The 25,546-nt window shown below is 48.5% G+C and overlaps 2 pseudogenes; one reads left to right on the top strand and one right to left on the bottom strand.

Moving 5' to 3' along the window:
- Nucleotides 1-4,226: 4,226 nt before the first annotated feature.
- Nucleotides 4,227-6,334, bottom strand: LOC147981789 (putative glutathione S-transferase; annotated as a pseudogene).
- Nucleotides 6,335-8,041: 1,707 nt separating this feature from the next.
- On the top strand, nt 8,042-10,271 carry LOC125527404 (uncharacterized; annotated as a pseudogene).
- Nucleotides 10,272-25,546: the final 15,275 nt, after the last annotated feature.

Below are 25,546 nucleotides of genomic sequence, written 5' to 3'. Positions count from 1 at the left end.
CTTCTCTGCCTCGCCAGCAAGGGCGGAAGAGACCCGCCGCCGCTCCGGCTCCTCCGGAGCGTCGTAGTCCTTCTCCTCCGCCTCGTAAGCAAGCACGAAAGAAGACAGCCGCAGCCGCTCCGTCTGCTCCGGCGTCTAGCAGTACATCCAGAGGCGGGAGGCAATACAGATTCGGTCCTTCTCTGAAGACTTCAGAGAAGTTACCATACAAGAGGACCGAGGAGGAAAACACGAATATCGTGCGAGGCAAAGTGATGAAATTCTTTGAAGGGGTGAAAGCAAAGAAACATCCACCTCCGGAGGAGAAGATAGATCCGATGAAAGCGAAGCGCACTCTGGATGCCCTGAAGAGACCACCAAATTCTCTGCCGAAAGCCAACTATGACCGCATTATTGAAAAGTCATTTCTCGAAGCGAAGCGGTCGGGAAGTACTGTCAGTGATCAAAGGTTAGCAGAACGACGAGCTGGGAAAAAAAATTGCCCAGCTCGGCGAACAAGCGGACCAATCGTGCCGCCCGCTCAAGGTGTCTAGCGACATTGTTGCTAATGATTCGAGGATGGTACCCGGTTATAGCAATCTTGGAGATTACCTGCCCGACGATGTACATTATGATTTCTTTGAGGTGGACGAATACAGCTACAAGTACGGGAAGCCTCTCGTCAAAGATGAAAAATCTCTAACAATGATGATGCGAAGATTCCATGATTGGTACATGAAAACCTGCAGAGAGTCTGGGGGGACAGATATTTTGACGTTGAGAGTTAAAGAGGAGCATGACCTCATTGGAATTGAACTGTTGAATGTTCCATTTGAGGAGTTCTTCTAGTTATCAATCAACCGGCCCTCGATAAATTAACGATCACTTGCTACTGTCTGTAAGTACTACTTCTGTCATTAAGTCTCTATATATAGGTCAGCTCTTTCATTGCATATATTTATAATTATCCTCACTATATTATGCAGATTGAAGATCGCCGAATTGAAGAAAAGATAAATCGGTGATATTGGGTTCGTTAACACAAATCTCATAGATGAAAATGAGGTTAAATTTCATGCCAAAATACCGAGGCCAACTTGCTACGATCGTTGGTAATAAATGAAAACAAAGATATAATACTCTTTCCTTACAACTTCAAGTGAGTGTTATTGTCTTGTGCATATACGGTTTCCCTTATTAGTCCAGGTCATAGTAATGTAATTGATGAGTTATGCATGCGTCTTAGACTTCGGGACTGCCGAAGAAGCTTGATCAGGGACTAGTAACTGTCTTACACTCGAGACGAAAATATCCTAAGGAGTATGCACACATGACTGAAATGCTCGAGAAGTAAGTTAAATTGATCATTATCGCACCATATCAGCAACTTTGTTCATTTCCTGATATCAAGTAATTGTTTTCTTTGTCTGGCAGGGTTTGGATAAAATTCACCAAAAAAGCACCGGGGCTGCCGAAGAAGCTGCAATTTAGACACCCGAAAGTAAGTACTACTAGCATGTTCCGCGCATCTCCTACAGATTCAAGCGCTAGTTTCATCAATACCATTTATAGCATGCTTGCTTATCAGTTTGATTGGCCTCTATTTCTTGTAAAGTGGTTGTGCCAGGAAGCCAGGAATAATTACTGTGGATACTACGTTTGCGAGTCCATCCGCCACACGACCTGTGAGCGGGGCTACTCTGACGAACAATATGAAGTGCGTAAGCAATAATATTCATAATTTTATTTTATTACCATCATTTGTGTTGAGTTTCATTTATTCATATATATATGTATTGACCCCCTTCTTCAAATTAGATTTTTCGGATGCGGGATGAAGTCCTACCACCAGATCGTATGCAAGCAATTCAAGAGGAATTGGCGGCATTCTTCCTTGACCACGTGATCGCTAAAGACGAAGAATACCATGTGAACCCTGTGTTCATATATAATTAGGATATTATATTGTAAGAGATAATTATATTGTATATATGTAGCCAGTAGCATCGGATAGATATACGAGAAGTTGTTGGTCGACCAATCTCTCGGAGAAGGAGATGTGGTCGATATCACTTCTCTCTGTATGCATATATTCATGACGATCTTCTGTTTCCTTCATTTTTTTAGAAAAGGAGGATGACCCCCGGCCTCTGCATCTGGGAGATGCATACGACCACTTTATTGATTATTCTCGAGGACCTTACAAAGTATTACAAACAATATACCCGAATCCACCATCTTGGCAACATATGCCACTACTCATATCCATATGATGAAGGGATGCTAGCTGGGCCACTACCCAAACCACTCACCTAAACCTAATATCAAAAGCCGAAAGCTCCAGCCGAGCCACATACAGGGTCTGGGGCACAATCCGGTCAGACGCACTTGTGTTTCGTCGCCGCCATCTTCCACAGGTCCGTCTTCAGATCATATTGAGGCTTCTACCTTGTCTGGCCACTCTGCCATCGACGTCACCATGACGCTAGACAGCTACCTCCTCCTGCGCGAGTCCATCTCCGCGCATCAGACGCCGAGCCTCCACAGCGCCATGCCGCCGATCTCCGCCGCCATCAATGTGTGAGATGAAGTACCGCTCCACCATCCCCCTAGCACCACTTGCTCCAAAATGATGCCCCTAGGAGGGAAAGCGATAAAACGCCATCATCATCCGATCCGGAAGACCCAGATCTAGGGTTTCTCCCGGAGCATCCCAAGCCTGATGACGCAGACTGCAATGACGATGCCTCGAGAAGGGAACGACATCTCAGACGCCATCATCGTCCGCCATGACCGTAGTCGGCGCGATTTTCATCGGCAGTTGCTCCACCAGACGTGCGCCACCGACGTCGCTGGTCCCTTCATCCGGAGTAAACTCTAAAACGATGCCCTAAAGAGGGACTACGACGCAAAATCGCCGTCATCGCTCGACCCCAAGGAGATCTAGGGTTTTCCCCGGAGATGCCCGTGCTGTCAAGGACCAGACAAGGGTACAATCCCGGCGGATCTGCCGAGCTGCCGACGAGTCGCACCCGCCACCGTGCCGACGGCAGACCAGCGATCAAGGCCCACTCTTGGGCATAGATCCGGCCGCGCCGCCGCAACCCGATCCGGTCACGCCGCCGCCGTCCCTGGCGGCCGCGACGCACCAGATCGCGAGGCCTCCTGCCGCGGGGGAGAGAAGTCGTCGAGGCGCCGCCACCACCCGCCGTGGCATCCGGCCCGCCGCCATGCTCCGGCCCGGGGGCGCTGGCCCGCGCCAGCCCCATGCGAGCGAGATGGCTCGAGTCCCCGCCGCTGGCGGTGACGACCAGGCTTCGCCAGGCCGTGCCCTTAGGCGGCGGCAAGGGAGGAGGAGGAGGAGTGGGGGAGGGCCGGCCGACGGGATCTGGGGGCCTCCCGGCCGCCCACGCGGGGGGCGACTCGGGAAGGGAGGGGGAGAGGTTTCCTTCATTTGTTTACTAGCTAGCGTGTCGAGTCTTCTCTATACGTATAATACGTAGCGTACGTCGACCAAGCACGGAGATAAGAAAGGACACTTCACTCTATTAATTAGCTAGATAACACAATATATGAAACACCTAAATTAACCCCGCAAAACCCCTAAACCACCCCATTTCAAAAAGAAAATCTTAGCTCCTGTCAGCTGCTGACGCGTGGACGCCTATTGGTCCCGGTTTGTGCCACCAACCGGGACCAAAGGGTCTCCTGTCTGAGCTCGCCGCACGGGCCACGTGGAGACCCATTTGTCCCGGTTCATGTAAGAACCGGGACTAAAGTCCCAGGGCATTAGTAACGACACTTTAGTCCCGGTTCAATAAACAGGACAAAAGGCCCTTAAGAACCGAGACAAATGGCCCTTTTTCTACTAGTGATGCTGGTCTCCGCGTGCTCTGGGCCGACATGAATGCGGCATGGTAAGCGGCATGTGCATCACATTTGTCCGGGGAGGGGTGGGTGAGGAGGTTTTTATGGCCCGGGGGGTCAGAAGCGGGCATGAGATCGGTCCGGACTACCGCAAAGCCCTCAGATTTGTCTCCAGTTTGCGGGAGAAATCGCTATCCGAACCGTTCTGTGGACCGATACAGAATTGTGTTGGATGGCTTCCGCGGTCCGGGCAATGCGGTCTGAACAGTTGTGGGAGGTTCGAGGGTCCGCGTCGGAGATGCCCTTAGTAGCCTGTTTCAGATCCTATGTTTATATCACGTAAATAATAATAATAATAAGATCCTATGTTTATCCTCAACTAGCACTCAATGTATGATTGGTACGTTGGTCCTGAAGTCTGAAACAATACTGCAACTCATCATATATTGATCGTTACTTCTGCCCTCTGATGAAGTCTGAAATCTCAATAGAGAACACACCAATTCATCAGCTAGGAGATTATTCGACTCACAATGGCATCATGATCAGTAGGTGGATCATCTCTTCTCATTGCTTCTGCAGCGACTTGCCTCTGACGACGAAGCCGTCCTTCTTGGCGGCGTAGTAGGCGACGAGCTGGTCCCGGCTCGGTAAGCACGCCCGCACGGCCTCGTCGGCGGTGTACTCACTCCGCCACTGGCACAGGGCCGGGAACTCCTCCTCGCCCATCAGCGTGCCCTCCGCTCCGACTCCGGCGAGCTCCTCCAGCACCGGGAGCCAGGCGGCGAGGGCGCTGGCGGCGACGTCGAGGTACCCAGCCGCGTCTCCCCCGAAGAACCGCCTCCCCTGCAGCCGCGCCTCCAGTAGCGCCAGGTTCGCCCTCGTCTCCTCCGCGAACCCGCGCCGAGCATCGCGGTCCTCCGCCCACAGCGCCTTGAACAGCGTCCGCGAGAGCTTGTCAGCGGTGAACTGCGCCCAGAAGCGGGCATCCGCACGGTCGAGCTGTCGACGGGGAGCAGCGGCGGCCCGGGGAAGGCCTCGTCGACGTACTCGATGATGACGACCGACTCGGCGACGGCACGGCCGCGGTGAAGGAGAAGAGGCACCTTCTTGTGCACGGGGTTGGTGGCGATCAGGGTGGACGACGCGGTCCGGTCCGGCGGTCCGGCTCGTGGCCTGCTCGGCTCCGGCCGGCTCGGTCCTGGCCCGCTGAAAAAATCGGCCGGTCCGAGCTCGGCAAACCAGCCCGACAAAGCTTCGGTCCGGTCCGGCCTTTAACCGAGCGGACCGACGAACACGAGCTGTGGCATGGCGAGAGCGTGGCGGGGGCATGTCACGACGAGGCAGGGGCGTGGCGGGGGCGTGCCAAGGGCGTTGCAGGGACGTGGCGGGGGCGTGTCGAGGTCGTGGCGGGCGTGTGTCGAGGTTGTGGCGGGCGCGTGGCGAGCGTGTGGCCAGAGCTACGTGGCGGGCGCGTGGTGGGCGCATCGGTTGTGCGTTGGTCTGCGCCGCCGTCGTTCATCCGCGCGGCCACCGGTCTCCCTGACGCTGGAAAGCATATCTACTGGATGCGCCATGCTCGGATCTATCATCTGGAAGGTAGAACTTGAAGCGGGAGGCCCTACACCGCCGTCGTGCACCGGCCGTCGTGTCAGATTCATCGTCGCTGTTGCTGCCCGAGCTCTGCTTGGCCGCCGTGCCGTCCACCATGAGTCACCGAAGTCGATGGACACCTCCACGACGAGCCCCGCTGCCTCCAGCGCTCTTCCCGCGTCGCCGTGCTCCGGCGCGAGCTTTGGGATGACCATCGGCCGGTACAAATGAGCCACTCGGTCCGGCTCGGGCTTTCGTTGCCGCGATCCGGTCCCTGAAAACAGAACCGCGACACTACTCGGTCCGATCCGGTCCGGACTGCCGACGGCCGGTCCAAACGACAGCTCGGTCAGGGACCGGACCAACCCGGACCGTGTCCATCCTGAGGTGGCGAGCAGCAGGGCGCTCTTGTTGCCGAGGTCCTCCTCGACGAACTCGTTGGGGACCCCCTTCAGCCGGAGCGCCGCCTCGGCCCGGTGCGTGAACGGGCTCCCGAACGAGCCCAGCAGCTTCACCGGCTCGCCAGAGCTCATCTTTACGCCTCTAACCTCTGTTGTCTTTTGTTTCTTCTGATTGGGATTAGAAAGAGAAAGCCTTCCCACGGGAATCTTTTTAGAGGTAGTTAAATTGGGTTAAGCGAGTGAGTGAGCGTGGGGCACATGACCTGTCGGATTTTTTGTCCGATGGATAAGATGCGGTTGACCGGTCAGCATGGGTAGCCTACACGAATTGTGGGCATGTACGCGTCACTTCTAAATTGATCACAATTGGCCATCGTTTTCAAACTCCTTATCATATCTGGACGTGGATTTTTAAAGATATACCTTCAATATAGTTTTGAGACCCGTACTAGACAACTGCTCCCTCCATTTTAAAATAGATGACTCAACTTTATACTAATTTTAGTATAAAGTTAAGTAATTTATTTTGAAACGGAGAGAGTAACTTACTGTGTGAAATTTTCTCTTTTTCGTTGCTTTCAAATAAAACAATATATGAACTTCAAACTTTGCAATATAATAAAACATTCTTACTACAATGAGAGAAAAAACTTATAGACTTTTTTGACCGAAATGAATATACAAAATGAGATTTTCTTTATTCAAAAATGTTATTTTTAGTACTTATGATGCACGAAAAAATCTAAAAGTTTTGTCTCTCATTGTAGTAAGAATGTTTTGCTATTTTGCAAAGTTTGAAGCTCATATGTTGTTCTATTTGGAAGAAAAAAAAGAGAAAAGTTCTTGCATGAATCGCGATGCAGAGGTGCACCTAAGCCTAAGCCCCACAAGATATTTTCCTATCATATCTAGGGGTCTAGTCTGACAGGAGGAGCACCCCCCCTCCCCGCCCTCTTCCACCGCGCGCGCAACTCGGGCAGGGAACAAAGCCGCCGCCGAATACCCTCTCCTTCTTCGCCCCTCCCCCGTCGCCGTTAGGCAAAACCCACATGGCGTCGACGACGGCGAGCCGTTCTTTCTTCGCCCTCTCATGTGGCCTCAGCAGCGCGGGGGCTCGGCAATAGTGGGGTGTTAGGGGGGCACGACGTGCTGGCCTAGGCAGGTGCGGCGAGCATGCGACAGACGCGCGAGGTGTTGTATGGTGGACGCGTAAGGAGATGTGTGCCTGGGCGTCGTGAACAGTTGCCGGGTGCGGCGTGGTGATTGCCATCAGATCCAGGGCAGCGCATGAGCATGGTGCCAATGAGTTGCTCCAAGCACGAATTTGCGGCGCACGGGGCGTGAGAGGCACACAGTCTCTGACATCTGTTGGGTGGCGACCGGTGGTTCTTCGCATGGCGGCCCAGTTTGTCGTTGTCTCCTATGTGTGCCAGAGCTAATCTAAACAAGAATGTGACCAGTTGCGAGGCTAGGCCAGGAAGATTGGGGGGGGGGGGGGGCAAAGAGAAAACACAACACAATTTCTAGGGAAGACAAAAATCTCTATTTTTTTCCAATCTAAAAATCTCTATAAAAAATTCTTCACTAAATTTGCCCAGGTTGGGGGGCCATGGCAACTGCAGGGATGCATGTAGCTCCACCAATGGAGGTAACCATGGAGGCGCCGGATGAATTTGCGAGCTCTCCTGCCAAGATTCAAAAAAAAGATCAAGTGTGATAGGATCATATTTTTTAGAACGAAGACGAAAAAAGCGTCTAGTTTAAAATTAATAAAGCCGACAAACTTAGCAAAGTGACATGAGTTAAATGGAACACAAATCCGAAGCTATACACTGAGGTACAAGGCCAATGGCCCATAAGAGGAGAATGCAGGCTCGTGACGCAAGAGAGACGGATACCCTAGATCACCTCTGGAGGGTGACACGCCATGGTGTGGATGTTACACATCTTGTCCATCGCTTGTTGCATTGATTCAACATCCGGACGTGACCCCAATGGAGTCGGTTGTTGTACGAAGAGAATGCATTTGAATATGCAGTGAGTAAGATGAGGAGGGAACACCGAATTCATAGTAATCTTCTTTCTAATAGTCCAGAGTGCCCAGAGCAGTGCTCGAACGCAGCACCACATGATCTCATGGTCGCCTAGCGTTGCGTCCTAAGGATAACGAGCAAGCCTACCTCGGAGGACGGGTACCATGCATGGCCCGAGAAGTCCCAGGCACCGCTTCAATACCCTTTGGAGGTATGTCCTTTATTTAATGGTCTTTGTAGGTATGTTGGCATGTTCATGGGCTTGCGACATCAATAGAATCAAGCTAGGGGTCAAACCAGAGAAGTCCCAGGCACCAGATCAATACCCTTTGGAGAGTTTGATGATTTGACGTTTATCAAAGTGTCCAAAATGAAGATCCAAGACCACAGATGCATCAAGCTTTTATTTAGCAATCCAACGAGCCCAAGAACGTCAAAATCGGAGTTCATATTAAAAATGGTGACCAAAATACGAAACAGCTCGCGAAGCCAGGCTGAAGGACGGCCTTCCATACGAGCGGAGCTTCTCGTATGGACGGTCATCTGACCTCCTGACAACTCCTAAATCAGCAATAACGACGCCGATTGTGCTCCGATTTTGTCCCCGATTTTCCCTACGGAATGCTTGACGGCCAAGGCTTGTATTGGATGTGGATTTGGATTCCCTAGAGCCCTTGGATGAAGGGGAGGAGGTTATATCAACAGAGGAGACCCGAGGAAGCCTCCTATAAGAAGACCTCCAACCCTAGCCGCCAGAGATCACCATCTCCATCCTTCACAAGTTCCATTAGCCGCCACCACACTGCCAGGGTAGCAACTCCACCATAAAGAGAGGGCCATGACAAGAAGAAGAAGAAGAGGAGGAGGCACCCCTACACCCGGCGCCGGCCGGAGGGCCGGTGCCCTCTCCATATCGCCGCTGCCACCAGGCTCCTCTCCATCTCCAACATCATGTTGGCTTGTAACTTGCCTCTATCCTCTATGTACTTCATCTACATGTTTGAGTGAATTACTAGTTCTTGCAGAATAGGATGAACTCTAGTTTGTACTAGAACCGAATAATTTTGCGTGATATGAAATAACCTTTTCATGTATTGTTAATGTTTTTTGTGATGTTGGGTGAAGTGCATCATCCAACATTTGCCAATTTTGGACACAAGGATATTACTATTGGATGAAGTAGAGAGTGAAGAAAGCAAGTGACAGTGCAATCTTTAGGGAAGTGGAGGATAAATGTGACAGAAGTAACCTCTACCTATCCCATCTCTACCAATCCGACAGGGTAATAACATAGACAAACCTTTGGCCGTGTACACAGGGAAACCCTTAATCATCGTTGCCATAATCCGCTCAGGGAGGAACGGTGGTGGCGTGCGTGATACGGTTGACTACGACTTATCTCCGTATACTGTACGGGCTCCGCCCACAAATATCTACATGAAAACTGGCTTAAGTACTCGTAGGACGTGCGGGTAGTAATGATTCTGAGCGCCTCGAGAATGCATTTTACTCAAGAATCGCCCCTTATTTTATTTGTTGTTTTATTTATGTTTCTACCTCGGAGGCTGTTTTCCACGTCCCCCTCCGCTTCCGTCTCCCGCGCAGCCACGTCCTCACCTGGTTTCGGTGCTTCGACCGGCTCTTCTGCGCCGACAACATCGATATCACCTCCTACAACTCCTTCGGCTGCCACGCTGCTATCCAAGACATCAGAGGCTGCAGCCGCCACGAGCTCCGCATCCACCACCTCCTCACGACAGAGCGAGCCCGCTTGCCCGATCTCTCGGAATGCGTTGGAGGTGTTATCTTTTCCGGCAACCTTGTCCTCACCTTCACGTCATGGCAACACAAAATCAACTACTGCCGCATTGGGGATGCTTAGTGGCAAGCGGCGCAGTTGAATGAAGGCTGCCACGTTTACAGTCTGATATTCGTGAAAGGCACCCTCTATGCATTGATTTATCCAAATTATCGTCTCGCTGTTACCGAGTCCGAGCTTGACAACAATTTGGTGGTATTGTCGTTTCTTCGGGATAAATTTAGCGCACATCAGAACGGTTCGACTTTCTGGCTTGCGGAGTGCCTTGGTGATCTATTGCTCATTTTTAGAACCGGGTTGTACCATGTTTTCCGATGGCAATCCGGGGAGAGGAAGTGGTGAGGACCGATAGCATTGGTGCTTGTAGCTTGTTCTTTAATGGTCCTCATTTGCAGGCTGCCTTGGTCCAGATCATCCGGGAGTTCGAAGAGACTGCTTATACTTTACTGGACCCTTTGGGAACTGAAGTGAGTATTCTTTGGTTGATAGATCTTTGCATGAAACTGTTGCCGACTACCCAGGGCGAGAAGTAAGGAAGGAATACGAGTACTAGTTGCTTGGGTCCTTCCATCCATTTGAATCAGTACAATTGCTTATCAGTACTGCCCAGAAGTTCTCAAGGTACATTTGCTGAATCATTACACTTGCGACTTGTTAATGTCTTTTTCTTTGCATGTTCTGTGTGTAAATCAAAATACTGAAGTAACTCCTTAGGGCATCTCCAGCCGTTGGCCCCCCCAAGACGCATAAAAAACGCCCCCTGGGGGCGAGCCGGCGATGCACTCGGCGCTGGGGGCGGGTTTGCGCCCAGTCGTCGCCCCCAGGCGCCGAAATTGGCCCACTTTGCAGCCCAATTTCGGCGGATAAACGGCCCATATGGGCGAGAATAGGCCTATATCCGGCGTGGTTCGCCGTGTCTCGGCGTTCAATTATCAACACAATTATTTCTTATCACATATTTCATCATAGAAAAATCAAATACTTCAACAAAATACTACAACAACAAATAATTCAATACAAATTATATTGTTCAACAAATAAAAACTCGTATTTCATCACGAGGCGTCCCTCTTAAGCCTCCATAGGTGCTCAATCAGATCTTTCTGCAGTTGATGATGCACCTGTGGGTCTCGGATCTCCTGACGCATACTGAGATAGGCAGTCCAAGTTGCCGGTTGCTGGTGATCAACTTAGGCTAGAGGACCCTGCCTGTAGTATGGTTCAGTGTCAATCACTGGGTCTTCTTGCTCGCTCTCGATGATCATGTTGTGCAAGATGACACAGCAAGTCATGATCTCCCACATTTGATCTTTCGACCAAGTCTGAGCGGGGTACCGAACAACAGCGAATCGAGATTGGAGCACACCAAATGCCCGCTCGACATCCTTCCGGCAAGCCTCCTGAACTTTCGCAAACCAGGCGTTCTTGCCTCCTGGCACAGGGTTTGAGATCGTCTTCACAAATGTCGACCATCTCGGATAGATGCTGTCAGCTAGATAGTAGCCCTTGTTGTATTGGTGCCCATTGATCTCGAAGTTCACCGGAGGAGAATGACCCTCAACGAGCTTGGCAAAAACAGGAGAGCACTGCAGCACGTTGATGTCATTGTGAGTTCCTGGCATACCAAAGAAGGAGTGCCAAATCCAGAGGCCCTGTGTGGCTACCGCCTCAAGCACCACACTGCAACCGCCTTTGGCGCCTTTGTACATCCCTTGCCAACCAAATGGGCAGTTCTTCCATTTCCAATGCATGCAGTCGATGCTTCCAAGCATCCCAGAAAATCCTCTTGCTGCATTCTGGGCTAGGATCCGAGCAGTGTCTTCCGCATTGGGTGTTCTCAAGTATTGTGGCCCAAACACTGCCACCACTGCCCGACAGAACTTGTAGAAACACTCTATGCTGGTGGACTCGGCCATGCGCCCATAGTCGTTGAGTGAATCACTTGGAGCTCCATATGCAAGCATCCTCATCGCTGTCGTGCACTTCTGGATGGAGGTGAATCCAAGAGCGCCAGTGCAATCCATCTTGCACTTGAAGTAGTTGTCGAACTCCCGGATGGAATTCACAATCCTGAGGAAGAGCTTTCGTCTCATCCGATAACGGCGCCGAAATGTTCTCTCACCATGAAGTGGAGCATCGGCGAAGTAGTCGGAGTAGAGCATGCAGTAGCCTTGCAGACGATGTCGGTTCTTTGCTTTCACCCGCCCCGGCGCCGAGCCACCTCGCCGCGGCTTTTCACTGCTCGCCAGCAGCTGGGCGAGGGCGGCGAGCACCATGAGATGCTCTTCTTCCTGGACGTCGGCCGCGGCTTCCTCCTCCAGCAGCGCGGCGAGCTCTTCCTCCTCGTCCGAGTCCATCGCCGAGGCAGGCAAAACGCCGAACACCTTGCGCTCGGTGGGCGTGTACCCGCCGTTAAACCGCGCCTCTGCGGCCGGAAACGGCGGCCGGAAACGCCCAGCTGCTGCGGGAGGGGCTGCCGCGGCGAAGTGCTGCTATTTTCCGGCGGGGAATGGCTATCTAGCGGAGTAGGGCGGCGGCCGTCGCCAGGATATAGCTAGTGGTGGCCGAGGGCACGGGGGGTGTGAGGTAAGTCGGGGGAAGAAAACCTTGACTTTTCCCCTGTCGGTGTGGTCCAGGCGTGCTTTTCCCTAGCGCCGGAGCCCCCAACGGCTCCCCAGCGCGCCGGGTTCGGCCTGTGACCGCCGGGCGGAAAAAAGGTCCGAGTCGGCGATTTTCGGCGTCCTGGGGGCGCGACTGGGCCGTTTTTTCGGCGCCGGCGCCGAAAAAGTGGCCTGGGGGGGCCTGTTGGGGGCGCGGCTGGAGATGCCCTTAGCAACAAATGTATATGAATTGACATCCTGCTCACTGTGTTCTTCAAATATTTGACAATTGTGTTCACAAAATTTGTCTGGGGGTATGGTCTGCTTATTTCTCTTCTTGATGACAGCAACAAATAGTGGAACAGATACCTAGCACTACTAGAAAAACGGCTTATAGGCCATTATAGGCGCACCATGTATGTGGTCTGCTTATAGGCCACATTACTAATGGCGCACCTGGTGTGTGGTGCGTCATTACTAGTTTTGAAAAAAAAATGTTAACAGTGGCGCACCTGGGGATAGTGCGTCATTACTAAGTTGACATAGTAATAACGCACCTTCACAAAGTGCGCCATTACTATGTCAAACTTAATAATGGCACACCTATACAAAATGCGCCATTACTAAATGCACCCCCCTCCCGTGGACCGCCTTTTCAGTTTTAGAAAAAAAAAAGAAAATAATAGAAATGTCAAAGAAATAAAAGAAAATAAGTTTCCCATGTGATATGTGGTCTAGTTGTTGGGAAAATTTACAAATATGAATTTCGACTTTATTTGCAAAATCTCTCTGGAATTTAGTAAAATGGGCATAACTTTTGCATACGAATTCGGATTAAAAAGTTTTTTATATGAAAAATCATCTACTCGAAAAGTTACATCCGAATTCAACTGGGGAAACCCCGTTGAAGATTTTTATAATCCCCAAAAACCTAACAGAATAAAAGATATGGGGCTTTTAAGATCAAGAGGGGGGAAATGGAAAAAAAAATTCAAACTTAGTAATTGCGCACCATTTGCTAGGTGCGCCACTAGTAACAAAAAAAATTGGTTTCGAACTTTTTTTGGAAGAAATGTTCAAAATATGATACGTAATAGGACCGGGAAGTTTGATATATTTTTTTTTCAAAATTTCATCACACTCATGAACATGAACAACATCAACAAGGTTTAATAGGATTGATATGATAGATATATCAATAAGTGCATGTTAAGTGAGCTGGTGCTAGAGTTGGATAAAACTGCGAAGTTAAGCGTGTTCGGGTTGGAGTAGTGTGAGGATGGGTGACCTTTCGAGAAGTTTGACCACGGAGTGCGATTTGACTTGAGATTAAGCAGATTGACCCGAGATTAAGAAAAAAACGAAAAAAATTCTGAAAGAAAAATTAAAAAAATTGAAAAAAAATTGAAAAAAAATTTGTTAGTAATGGCGCACTTCTGTGTGGTGCATCATTACTAAGTCAGATAATAATGGCGCATTGTTGGGCATAGTAATGGCACACTATGTGGTGCGCCTCTATTATCTCGGATAGTAATGGCGCACCTTTTGCGCACCTATAATGCGCCATTAATGGAAAAAAATAGATGCGTCACTAACAGGCCTTTTTCTAGTTGTGTAGGGAATGAATGGAGAACATTCACTTAATAAAAAATCCATACATATTGTATATCTAGATTTCAATCTAATTAATTGCCTCGTCGGGCTTGGGTAGACAGGCTTTGGTAGTGTGTGGCGCTTCCTCTGCTCCTGCAATGAGTGGGGGCTAAAATTTTCAGCCTACAACTGGTCGTGCAATAGGCCCGGCCGCTTGTCCGAAATGCCAAATATACCAACTCCCCTTACAATGCTCTTGCCTCTTATCTATCTTGAAAAAACTGAGTGTTGTTTGTCATGCTGAGGTGTTTTGAGGGTGCTTTGACGCAAGCGATTGATGGCATAATTGATCTGACGCCCCTCAAAGCAATGGCATATGCAGCGGTAGTTGGACAATCTTCTGTTAGAATAAATCCAAGGCCACCGTTGATCTATCAAAGATCAAGCAATCACACGAGGCACGACACCAAAATTTATTAACGAGGTTCACCGATATGGCTACATCCTGGGCCTGACTACGGATGCTCCTCCCCATGACACCGTCACAATACCGCACCCTGGCCGCCCGGGCGCCGGCACACAGCGCCGGCTCCCCCGCGTGCATGTGCTATTATGTTGGCATATGTTATACGTGTGTCTACTCCGCTATACATGAGAGGCCTAAGATACAAGTGTCCTACTAGAACACGACTCTACATCTTATGTAAACACAATGCAACTCATAGTCCAACTGTAACCTACCTTGTATACAATATTCGACACAACTCCAATAAACTCCACCTTGACGAATATTCTCCACCACCTTGGATTCGTCCATGCGTCAAACTTTCATGTACATTGAACTTGAGTATCACTGCTACTCCAAAGACTCCATGTGACTCCTCATGCAACTTGTATTCCCTCCTTTTCCTGGCCACAGTCAACGCTCGAGCGAAATTAAGTTCCACATCTACCATTCTTAAGAAGTTGCTCCCCACTACTTTCTATTCTCTCACCATGCACACTATACACATCAACGATGTGCCATGTCATCCTCTATTCTTAAATAGCTACCTCCCACTAAGAAATTTTCATGCAATTTGGTGATGCCACGTCATGGGCAGACATCACTTAATTTATTTTTTCTCCTCGCTTCGTGTCCGCGCACTAGCCTGGCCAGACCACTCGCTCGCTCGCCTCCCCTTCTTTTTCCGCTCAAAACGCTGGCCCATCACACGCTGAAATCTAGCCCATAAGACCGCTCGCTAGCCTCCCTTTTCTCCGCCCAAAAGGCTGGCCCACCACACGCTCGATTTCTTCTCCACACGAGAGTAGGAATCCCCGTCGCGGCAACGCTGCTTCAACCCTTCTCCATGGCGGTCGGCAGCGCCCTTTTGTCGCCCAAAGGATTCCCCATGGTAGGCTCGCTGCCTTCTGTCTTCTCCACTGCAGCACCTCTTCCTCTTCACCTTCTCCAGCCTCAGTTAAGCCCCACTACTTTTCTCCAACAGAAACGGATGGATTTAATTCCCCCTGCCCAGGTAACCGATGCAATTCCTCTCCCCATTAATCAGTGGAGCTGCTCGAGAGTCGCCGGGTTCTCCCTTATATAAATCAACCACACCCATCGCCTGCTGGTGCTCTGCATGTTGGCTGGACACATCTGCTCCCTCGACGCCGCGTCCCCTGTCTGTACCTTCTTCTTCGCAGCCCCTGTTCGTACCTGCTTCCCCGCAACCTCCTCATACAATAAGTTAGTATTACTCGCTGTTCTTTTTTTTTTTTGCAAAACTATGCTGAATTGGAACTATATGCATGCCCTCTTTTTTTGCAGTTAGCGAAAGGTTGGAAACATCCTAGGCCGGGTCACCTCTGCGGCCTCAATGCCACCTGCAATCTATTTCAATCCCATATTTGTACGAGGTTCTCCCTCATTCATCCACTCCCAGTCTCCCTGTACCATGTTGTTTCTTTGTTGTTAGATCACTACCATGCGCTTGGCCTGTTGATCCTTTTCGCCCTGCTTTCGTTTAGTATATATTCACAGAGAGTCAATGTTTGTATCATAAATTCTAGCACATAGCTGCAGGCCAATTCATTTTTTGGTTACTGACCGGACATTCTTAAGTATATACCTCTGAAAATATATTATACTCTTGCTTTGGGAGTCTCTTTGGAGTTTAGAGCTGCTATATAAATAGATGTTCTACTCATCTGATTGTGTAATATAGATGTGTAGGTGAGAGTTCAAACTGAACAATAATATGAGGTTTAGAGATGCATATGCAGATGGCCAATGGTCTCAAACGTGTTTGTGCTGTAGCAGCATATATGCAGTTCTGGTGATTGACTCACAAATTGGTAGAAATACAAAATCAGTACGATCATTCAGAAAAACCACGTTACTAGCTAGATCACTGTATAGCCCACTTTGTTATAACATTTTGAAGAGGTTGATTAGTATGCAGAACACAAAGGGTTCCATTATCCCATTAGTTGATCACAGGTTTCTAATAAATCTTTTCATTGAAGACTATATGTGTGATTTTTGAAATGAACCTTTTTTTGTGATGATAGTCATCTGGCTTGCTTCTTATTCTCATACATGGGAGCTTAGGAAACATTTTTTTCATCTTCTATAAAATCATTAAATTTATGTAATTTTCTGAGTGTTTTCTTATACATATTTAATCAGTATAGTTCCATGGGAAGGCTACTATTAGCTATTACCATCAGCAATATATCACAATTTTCCATGACGCTCTCATTTTACGTCTTCATGCAGCACTACAAACAACAAGAACGCAGGAAACATTTTAGGGCAGGCAGAGTAATGCTGCTACAAAAACAAAATCAGAGGTTTAATGCACCACATCACAGATTAAACCAGTCTCCATTCTATCCACTTAATACCTTCCTAACAATGCTACAAATTTGTACACTATGCAGGGCAACATCAAGCTATGCTACAATGATGATACATGCTTCAGTGCCATCCATGCCAGTTACTTATAGTATAGTATTATCAATAATGGTTACCTTGATCGCTACCTATTGTAACTAAGAAACATTCTCATACTTCAGGATGATTTTCAGCGGTACAAAACTACAAATATATTATGATGTGGGACTACATGTATCTGCGGCAACTGTTGGCATCATGTGCATCTTATTTTTTTGCAAAGTTCCACTTATATTCATGTGTTTCCTATTGACCGTCTTAATGTGGATTGCCAGCTCTACAGAATGCTAAGTTGGATGTGCAGTTTTGTCACTTCAGTTTAGATCCTCACCTTTCTTAGAAAATCCCGCAGCAACGCGCGGGGCATCATCTAGTTACTCTAGTTTGCGCTTCCAACTTCCAGAGTACCCGTCAACTCCATCACACACCAATCACTGACATGCATGAAAGTGAACAACTCACATATTGGGTGTCACGCATAAGAGTTACCTGAACTCAACATCACCGCTCTTCCTTGACCGCCTGTCTGAAACATGACGGAATTTCACCGTTGCTTGTAGTCATTCCGAGTCAAATTCACAGTTGTCTCACTACATGTATGACCACCAGATCCCTGGCCCGTCTCCATGCCCCGTGCATACCGCACGCCTCGCCGCTATTACCGCATCGAGCCTTTGCTGTCTCAATTGAGTCTTAAGGGTCGTGAACCCACGGCACTCAACCCCCACTGCAGAGAACCACCGATCATCAGCGACCGGTGACGAGTTTTACGCTTCCATCAGACCACTAGGCTCCAGAAGTCGGTCATCATCAGCATCCTATGTTGATGTCGTTGATCCCACCACCGTCTTCTGTTCCCACAGACTCACGTCGATCTGTCAGACTATCTAGCCCGACCCAGACGAACATGTCCGGCTGCACGACATGCACCAGACTTCACAAGCCTTGTATGCACATCCATATGACACGCTTGCCCGCGCGCCTCCGCCACCTGCCCACGTGTTCCAAGCCATCACAGCAAACCGACCCAGAAAAAAAACTTCCATGCAAACTGCACAATTCTTGTTCTTTTCTGTCACTGTTTGTTGTTGCTTCTCCGTGTACCATATAGCAGAACAAGGGACCGAACTTGATCCAACCAAACTGCTCTCATGCACACACATGTGGTCCTGTAGCCTTTTTTTCTCAAACAAATCCTCACGATGTGGCTATCCGTAGATCTCCAGCAGCTGCGCAGACGCGTCTCGCGGCCTCCATCAACTTCCCAGCGTCTTGCCCACCGGGTCAAAACACACCAGCCGCAAGTGCCCCACATGGGCCTCGCTGGCCGAGAGCCCCTAGGCCCGCACCTGGACCTCTCATCACAGAGAGGGCTCCTGCCTGGGCCTCTGCACGCGGGATCTCGCGTCCCCTGCTGCTTTCTCGCCGAGACCGCTTTCCGTGAAAATTACGACCAACATCCGCCTCGGAATCGTAACTCGCCGACGACATCGCCCATATTACATCCTGCAGATTTTTGTTGATATTTTCTTCCTCGTAGACCAACGATTACACAACCTTCGATCTTCGCAACCCTAGCTCATGATACCACTTGTTAAAATAAATTCGAGGCCACCGTCGATCTATCGAAGACCAAGCAATCACACGAGGCACGACACCGAGATTTGTTAACGAGGTTCATTGATACGTCTCCAACGTATCAATAATTTATGAAGTATTCATGCTGTTATAATATCTATCTTGGATGTTTAATGGGCTTTTATATGTTGTTTTATATGATTTTTGGGACTAACCGATTAACTCAGAGCCCAGTGCCAGTTTCTATTTTTCCTTGTTTTTGAGTATCGCAGAAAAAGAAAACCAAACGGAGTTCAATTGATCTGAAATTTTACAGAGCCTATTTTTGGACTAGAAGAAGCCCACGGAGCACCGGAGGTGGACCAGGGGAGTTCCGAGTTACCCACGAGGGTGGGGGGTGCGCCCAGGGGGTAGGGCGCGCCCCCCTGCCTCGTGGATGCCTCGGTGACCCCCCTGACGTGAAATCAACATCAAACTCTTCTATATATATCCAAACTTCCAGAAAGAAACCTAGATCAGAAGTTTCGCCGCCGCAAGCCTCTGTAGCCACGAAAAATCAATCTATGCCCTCTCCGGCACCCTGCCGGAGGGGGCCATCATCATCGATGGCCATGGAGGAGGATCCTGGAGGGGCCATCATCATCATGAAGGCCAAAGACCAGAGGGGGGAGGCCATGGAGGAGGAAGCACAAGGGGAAGAACCTCTCCTCCTCTCTTCCGGATATATATGAGAGGCCTAGGATACAAGTGTCCTACTAGGACACGACTCCACATCCTATGTAAACACAATACAACTCATAGTCCAACTGTAACCTACCTTGTACATAATATTCGACACAACTCGAACACCTTGTTTGGGTAAGTCAAGTAATTGTAGCCTTACACTATAACGAGGTTGCCAAATCCATTCAGGATCCAAACCATGTAGTTCACATTAAGATTGTAGCAGAAGTCGTGTGATGGCACTAAGGATTTTTTTTAATTGAGATCGGCACTATAGTTTAGCTAAGTCGCCGCTGCCTTAGAACTTTGGTAGTTATGCTTGGAAGTTTGACGAGAAATTTCGTTCTTCATGCTGCAAAGAATGCATTGTGCTATGCCTATAGGTATTTCTGGAGTATTGTTATTGTTTCTGCTGAAGGTGCTTTGCACCATGCTAAACCTAATAATGATGTTATTTCCATGGAGTTGACATGAAGATTTATGTGTCGTCTCCCTGGTCTGCATTGCAGAAGAGAAACCTGCGAAGCAAACAGGCCCAAGTAGCTGTTGGCGGGGGCACGAGTTGATGTTTCTGTATGCTTCGTAGTCTGTGGCACGATGAACTGTGGCTGGTTCTATTGCTTCGTTCAGCGGGCTTCGCTTTGCCCCCCTCCCACAATATAAGACGTTTTTGCAAGCTGAGTTTGCAAAAAGTCTTATATTATGGGGCAGAGAGAGTAGCCTATTAATGAATGAAGTCGAATGAAGATTCCACTAAGGAAATGAAGGTCCAAAATACTATTGAATTTTGTTTTCTTTCTTCTTTTGTAAAGAAGAGTCAGATGTGCCCTATGAATGAAATAAAACAGAGTTGTTCTTAGGACAGTGGCATTGTCAACACGCATAGTTAGCGCAAGAAAAAACATTCGAGTAGAGCTTCCCCTCCCATGATTCGTTCTGGTGTGTAATTCTTTTAGCCGGCGTCGTCGGCGTTAGCCAATGATCGGTGGTCACCGCGGCAATCAATGCTTAATGGAGTATCTACCTAGCTATTCAACGCGGGGATTAGTATCAAGTGACATATTTTACTCAAGACTGCAGAGGGATGTCAACTGCTTGAGCTGTACCGTAACCCACGTTCGTTCGGTGCATCAGCTTGCATTTCTGCCTCGGTCGTCTGTATCTCTCGGCTTGGAGGTAACTGGTCGGCTATAAATGGCCATGGTGAGCAACGAATGTCTTACACAGTCCAACCAGGCACGACCCATGGCGACGATGGCCTTATTTGGATCATGGGGTTAGAGCTAGTTTGGATTAGTTGGGGGCTTAAATAACCTAAAAGTATCCAAACAGATAGGGTTAAAGTGGGTTAGTTTCATCTAACCCAACTATCCCGATGGAGAGGTGCTTATTTGAGTTAAAGTCGGTTAGAAAATAACTCTAACTCTAACTGTGTTAGAGTATCCAAACAGGGCCGATGGCTAAGCTCTCCACTGTCCTCGCTGTGCTCGCATTGCTCGGCAGCGTGTTGCGGACGTGCGAAGCAGGGTACCGGTATCCCAATCCGATGCCTCCTGTCCCAAGGACATCGCCTCCTCCGTTGCAGATGCCTAGTCCTCCACCTCCCGCCCAGAGGTTGTCAAGCCCACCATCGCCCACCCCGCGGTTACCAAGCTCTCCACCGCCATCACCGATGTTATCAAGCCCACCGCCGCCGCCAACGGTGTTATCAAGCCCTCCACCTCCCATCTCAAGGTTTTCAAGTCCTCCCCCACCTATCTCGAGGAGTCCTCCACCACCGCCATCAACACCAAGCCGTTCGTCGCAGACCCTGAGCCCACCTGCTCGTTAAGTTGTTGCACCTGTGATGGCGTCGAACATAGGTAAAGTTTTGTGTTCCAACACCGAGGTCAGCAATCGATGGGAGGAGAAATTCAAGGCCACAATGGTGATTTTGGGTGCCATCTTAGCTCAAGACCATGGCCAACGGCAAGATCAGGAGGAGCTTGTGTGTCATTAACACGTACCAGGGCAGTTAATCAGATCTTGTACCACAAGTTTGTCGACGCTTTAGACTTAAGAATAAGCTCGTGGTTTCCCGTGTGCTTTCCAATTTTTTTACTCTTATTACAATGTTCTTTAATTTTACCTACCCCTTTAAGGATTGTATTAATTATTTCATTATACTTTTTTTCCGACAAAGAGTGAATTTTATTATACTTGCATTTATATCATTCTATTTTCCAACCTTTTGTTATGAATATTTTTGGCCAACAAATAAAAAACATTATAATTGGTGGAGAGGAGATGTTACAGAAGTATGTTAGGACGTGATCTGAATGTGTGCATACGGGGCAGTCATTTTGGCTCCCTCGTGCATTTGCTCCTGGATGAACAGTAACTCAAAAAAATGAAAAATGTTTTAAAGAAGTTCTGAACTTTTTTTGTGGATGACTGTGTTACTATCGGAAGCATTCTTAACAATATTCATGCGAAACGAACTAGAAGTGTTTCGTCGGTGAAAAAAATACATTGCCTCTGACGACGAAGCCGTCCTTCTTGGCGGTGTAGTAGGCCACGAGCTGCTTCCGGCACGGTAGGCATGCCCGCACGGCCTCGTCGGCGGTGTACTCCCTCCGCCACTGGCACAAAGCGGGAAACTTCACCTCACATTTATTGCATCTTTCTTGAAGCACGCATATAGCCAGACTCTTGCATGAGAGTTCACTCTCCTTACTTTTTCATGTCTTTTTCCTTCACATAAGCAAATTTTTTATATAAGCAGACTATAAGCCCATTACTGTAGTTGCTCTAAGTTGGAAACTAGGGGTTGAACGGCTAGCATTGGCAGCATAGACGAATTGTATAATGCTGGTGGTCATGGCCTCATGAGATATGTACTTTTCAGTTTTCACTTGATCAGAAAGTCAGAATTGACCATCCTTTTCAAAAAAAAAAACTAACTTCCTTATATTATCTAGTGTGACAATGAGGATTTTACAGCAAATTGCCATTGTTTTAGAGCATCTACGCCGGGCGCCTCAAACCCGTCTCATACGCTTGGGCGGGCCGCCCGGTCACTGTCCGGACACGATTTTTTGACCCAGACGGGCCCCTCAAACGCTCGGGCTAAACGGCACCCCTATATCCAGCCAAAATATGGGATGGATATGGGGACGCCTAGGCACGCCCGGGCACATTTGTCACGTCGGACCCGGCCCACGCTGGCCCACCCGACCCACATAAAATCCTCCCCATCCGCTCATCGGACCAAACCCTAGCCACTTCACTCCCCTCCCCTCCACTCCCATCCGCCACCCATGCTCGTATCCGGCTCCTTCCGCTCATCTCAGGCATGGCGGGCAGCGAATTCGAGTCGTCCATCACCTCCAGATCCGTCGACCCCTAACTCATCCTATGCGGCCTCGAGGAGGAGATTGTCGTCCGGCTTGCGCTCCGTCGTGCCCGGGAGGAGGCCCGTGGACGGCTGCGCTCTGACTCCATCCGTCGGGAATCCATTGCATCCGCCGAAATGGCGGATGAATCCGGCACTAGGCCGGCCGTAGCTGCCTTCCCGGACACCGTGCGGTCTGTCTGGCGTCCGAATGCGCTGGTGGACACGCAACCCTCCGATGGCGCACCGATATTGGGGATGCACCATCGTCCCATGAGGCCATGGCACGGCTGGCACGTCGTGCAAGGCACCGGGCGCAGGAGGCGGCGGCGGACGTCGGCGAGGCAGAGTCGCATTCTCCGGCGCCCCGTGTGGCGCATCAGTCCAGGCACCGCAACCGCATCGTGGTCGACCTCGGCGGCTCGTCCCCGGATGGATCCGTGATCGATCTGACGTCCACTGGCACCGTTCAGGTTCTGGTCTCCGATGAGGAAGAGTAGAGCATGGGAGACGGCAGGGCCTTGAGTCCCGTGAGCCAGCTCGTGTCCCATGCCCTACCCTACCTTGCCGGCGACCAGACCAACACTCTGAGGGGCGCAGCCGGCCGCCATACATGGTCAGGGCGGAGCCGGGCGAGCAGGAAGTGGAACCGGACGAGCCCCGCTTAGATTATATTTTCGTTGCGCATAATAATATGGATTTGAGATTTCTAATTTGAGGTATCTGGATGTAGAATGCATTTTTTGAGGGGTGATCGGTCGCTGTCCGTGACATACCAGGGCGCGTTCGCGGACGTTTGTAGAGTCGGGCTGTAGATGCTATTAGGACCCCAATATCTGGCATACTTTCGCTGGGCAGGACCCCCATTGAACATTCGTTCTCCCGGTGACAGTTTTTAGGGATCGTTTTAGATTGTTCGCTGGATGGCAGGCCGGGGCGACCCCGATTGACCTGAAAAGGCCCAGTTAGCTATTTTTAAAAATCATTTTCTTACAAACATCTAGATAAAAATTGCAAAATGTCATGCTCTGAGTTTATGAAAAGTGACGTCCTCTAATATCCGAAATTAATCGTGGATGTTAAAAAAATATTTAAACTTGCCGCAGTCCTAAAATTTGAATTGTCATGTGAAAGAAAGAAAAAATGCTATCTCTTAATAAACAAAAAATGCCATATAAAAGTAAGAAATGCCACCTCTTAATAAAAAAATGTCATCTCTTAACACTGAATCCTTATCTTTTCTAGTTTGACAATGAGGATTTTAAGCAAATAATACATTGTTTTTTCATTGTTTTGGGCAACGCTACGCGTCTGCCGGTGATTAATTGAAAACATCTGCCGCCTCCTACATCGTTGGTTGTGCTACAAATAGCCATCGGATCTCCCCTAGTGAGATGTGTCATGAATTGCAACAAGGTATATGTTGCAGAACTCGCACTGCAACAGTTGTTTTGTTGCAAACCACCAAAGCATTATTTTCGCCTGAAATCTTTCTTTTGTCTTCAATTTTTTTTTGCAACATAGATGATGTTGTGGGAGGACTTTTGCAACAGAGTGGTGTTGCAGATCTGCTTTTCTTCATAGTTTTTGCAGCATAGACAATGTTGCGGGAGGACCCTTGCAACATGAATAATGTTGCAGAATTTTTTCACTGAAAAGAAGATGTAGTTTGTGGTGTGAATCAAGAAATTTCTGTAACAGAGATGATGTTGTGCGAAAGATCTTTTGCAACAAGGCCCTTGTTGCGGAAAGTATAAAAAAACATCATCGGTCAGAGCGACGACGAACAGCGAGAGGGGAGGATGAAGCGGTGCAACTCGTCGATGGTGGCTGGAGCAGAGGTCTGGCAAGCGCGCATAGGGAGACGAGGAAAGGAGGAGTTGGAGAGGAAGAGGGGAGGAGAAAGCACGGCCCGCGGTCTCCTCTGACGATCACCGGCGGCGGATTCAATAGAGAGGCTTGCGGTAGTGTGCAGGATGAGTGGCTTCCTGCGACCCTTGTGGCGTGTGGCGGTCCTGGAGCACGGCTGAGAGGAAGACACGAAGAATAGATAAGGATAATGACTTAGTATGTTGCTCGGTTCATTCTCACAGGACACGTGTTGAACGTCAGAAGGGGCGGACACAGTGTCTGTAATCCGCCGGGTGATGGGAATCTTTTTCCCTTTTATGACCCCCAATATCTAGCATCTGATGTATGGGAGAACCCCGTCGAGTGTTTCATTCGCCCGGGGCAGCTCCCAAGTTTTACATCGTTCATTGCGATTGACCCAAAAAGCCCCGGTTAGTTGTTTTATATATAAAAAAATATCATGAACACCAAAAATAATCATTTTCTTATAAAACACATAAAAAACTAAAAATTGAAAAATGCCATGCTCTGAATTTATAAAAAAATGCTGTCCTCTAGTATCACAATTAACAGTGGATGTTCAAAAAAATATACAAACTTGCGGTGGTCCTACAATTTGAGTTGCCATTGGACAAGAAAGAAAGGAAAAAAATTCATGATAAGAAATGTCATATCTTAATAAACTTAGCATGCCATCTAGAAATAACAAATGCCATCTCTTAATAAAAAATGTCATCTCTTAATAATAAAAAATGTCACCTCTTAATAAAAAAGCCATATCTTAGTAATAAAGAATGTCATCTCTTATAATAATAAATAATGTCATCTCTTCATAATAAAAAAAGCCATCTCTTATAATCATAATAAAAATGTCACTTAATAATAGAAATACCATCTCTTAATAAAAAATGCCATCTCTTAATAATAACAATGTCGTCTCCTAATAAAAAATGCCATGCACAAAAACAAGCTTGATTTGAGAAAAAAACAAAAAGAAGGAAAAAATGTTTAAGTTGACATGTTATAAAACTGCCATGTTCATTTTTTCTGGAGAAATTGCCATCTGGTAAAGAAAAACAAATAAAAGGGTAGAGTAGGGTTCGAAACCAGGTGCCTAGGTGAGGGTCGCGATACTAACTAGTGCGGTTGCTATAGAATTTTTGAAATAGTTCGATGGCATTTTTCTAATAGCGAA

This window comes from Triticum urartu, chromosome 3A (assembly GCF_056163025.1).
Source record: "Triticum urartu cultivar PI428250 chromosome 3A, HENAU_Tu73, whole genome shotgun sequence".
Lineage (NCBI taxonomy): Eukaryota > Viridiplantae > Streptophyta > Magnoliopsida > Poales > Poaceae > Triticum > Triticum urartu.
This window is presented reverse-complemented; position numbering and strand designations above follow the sequence as displayed.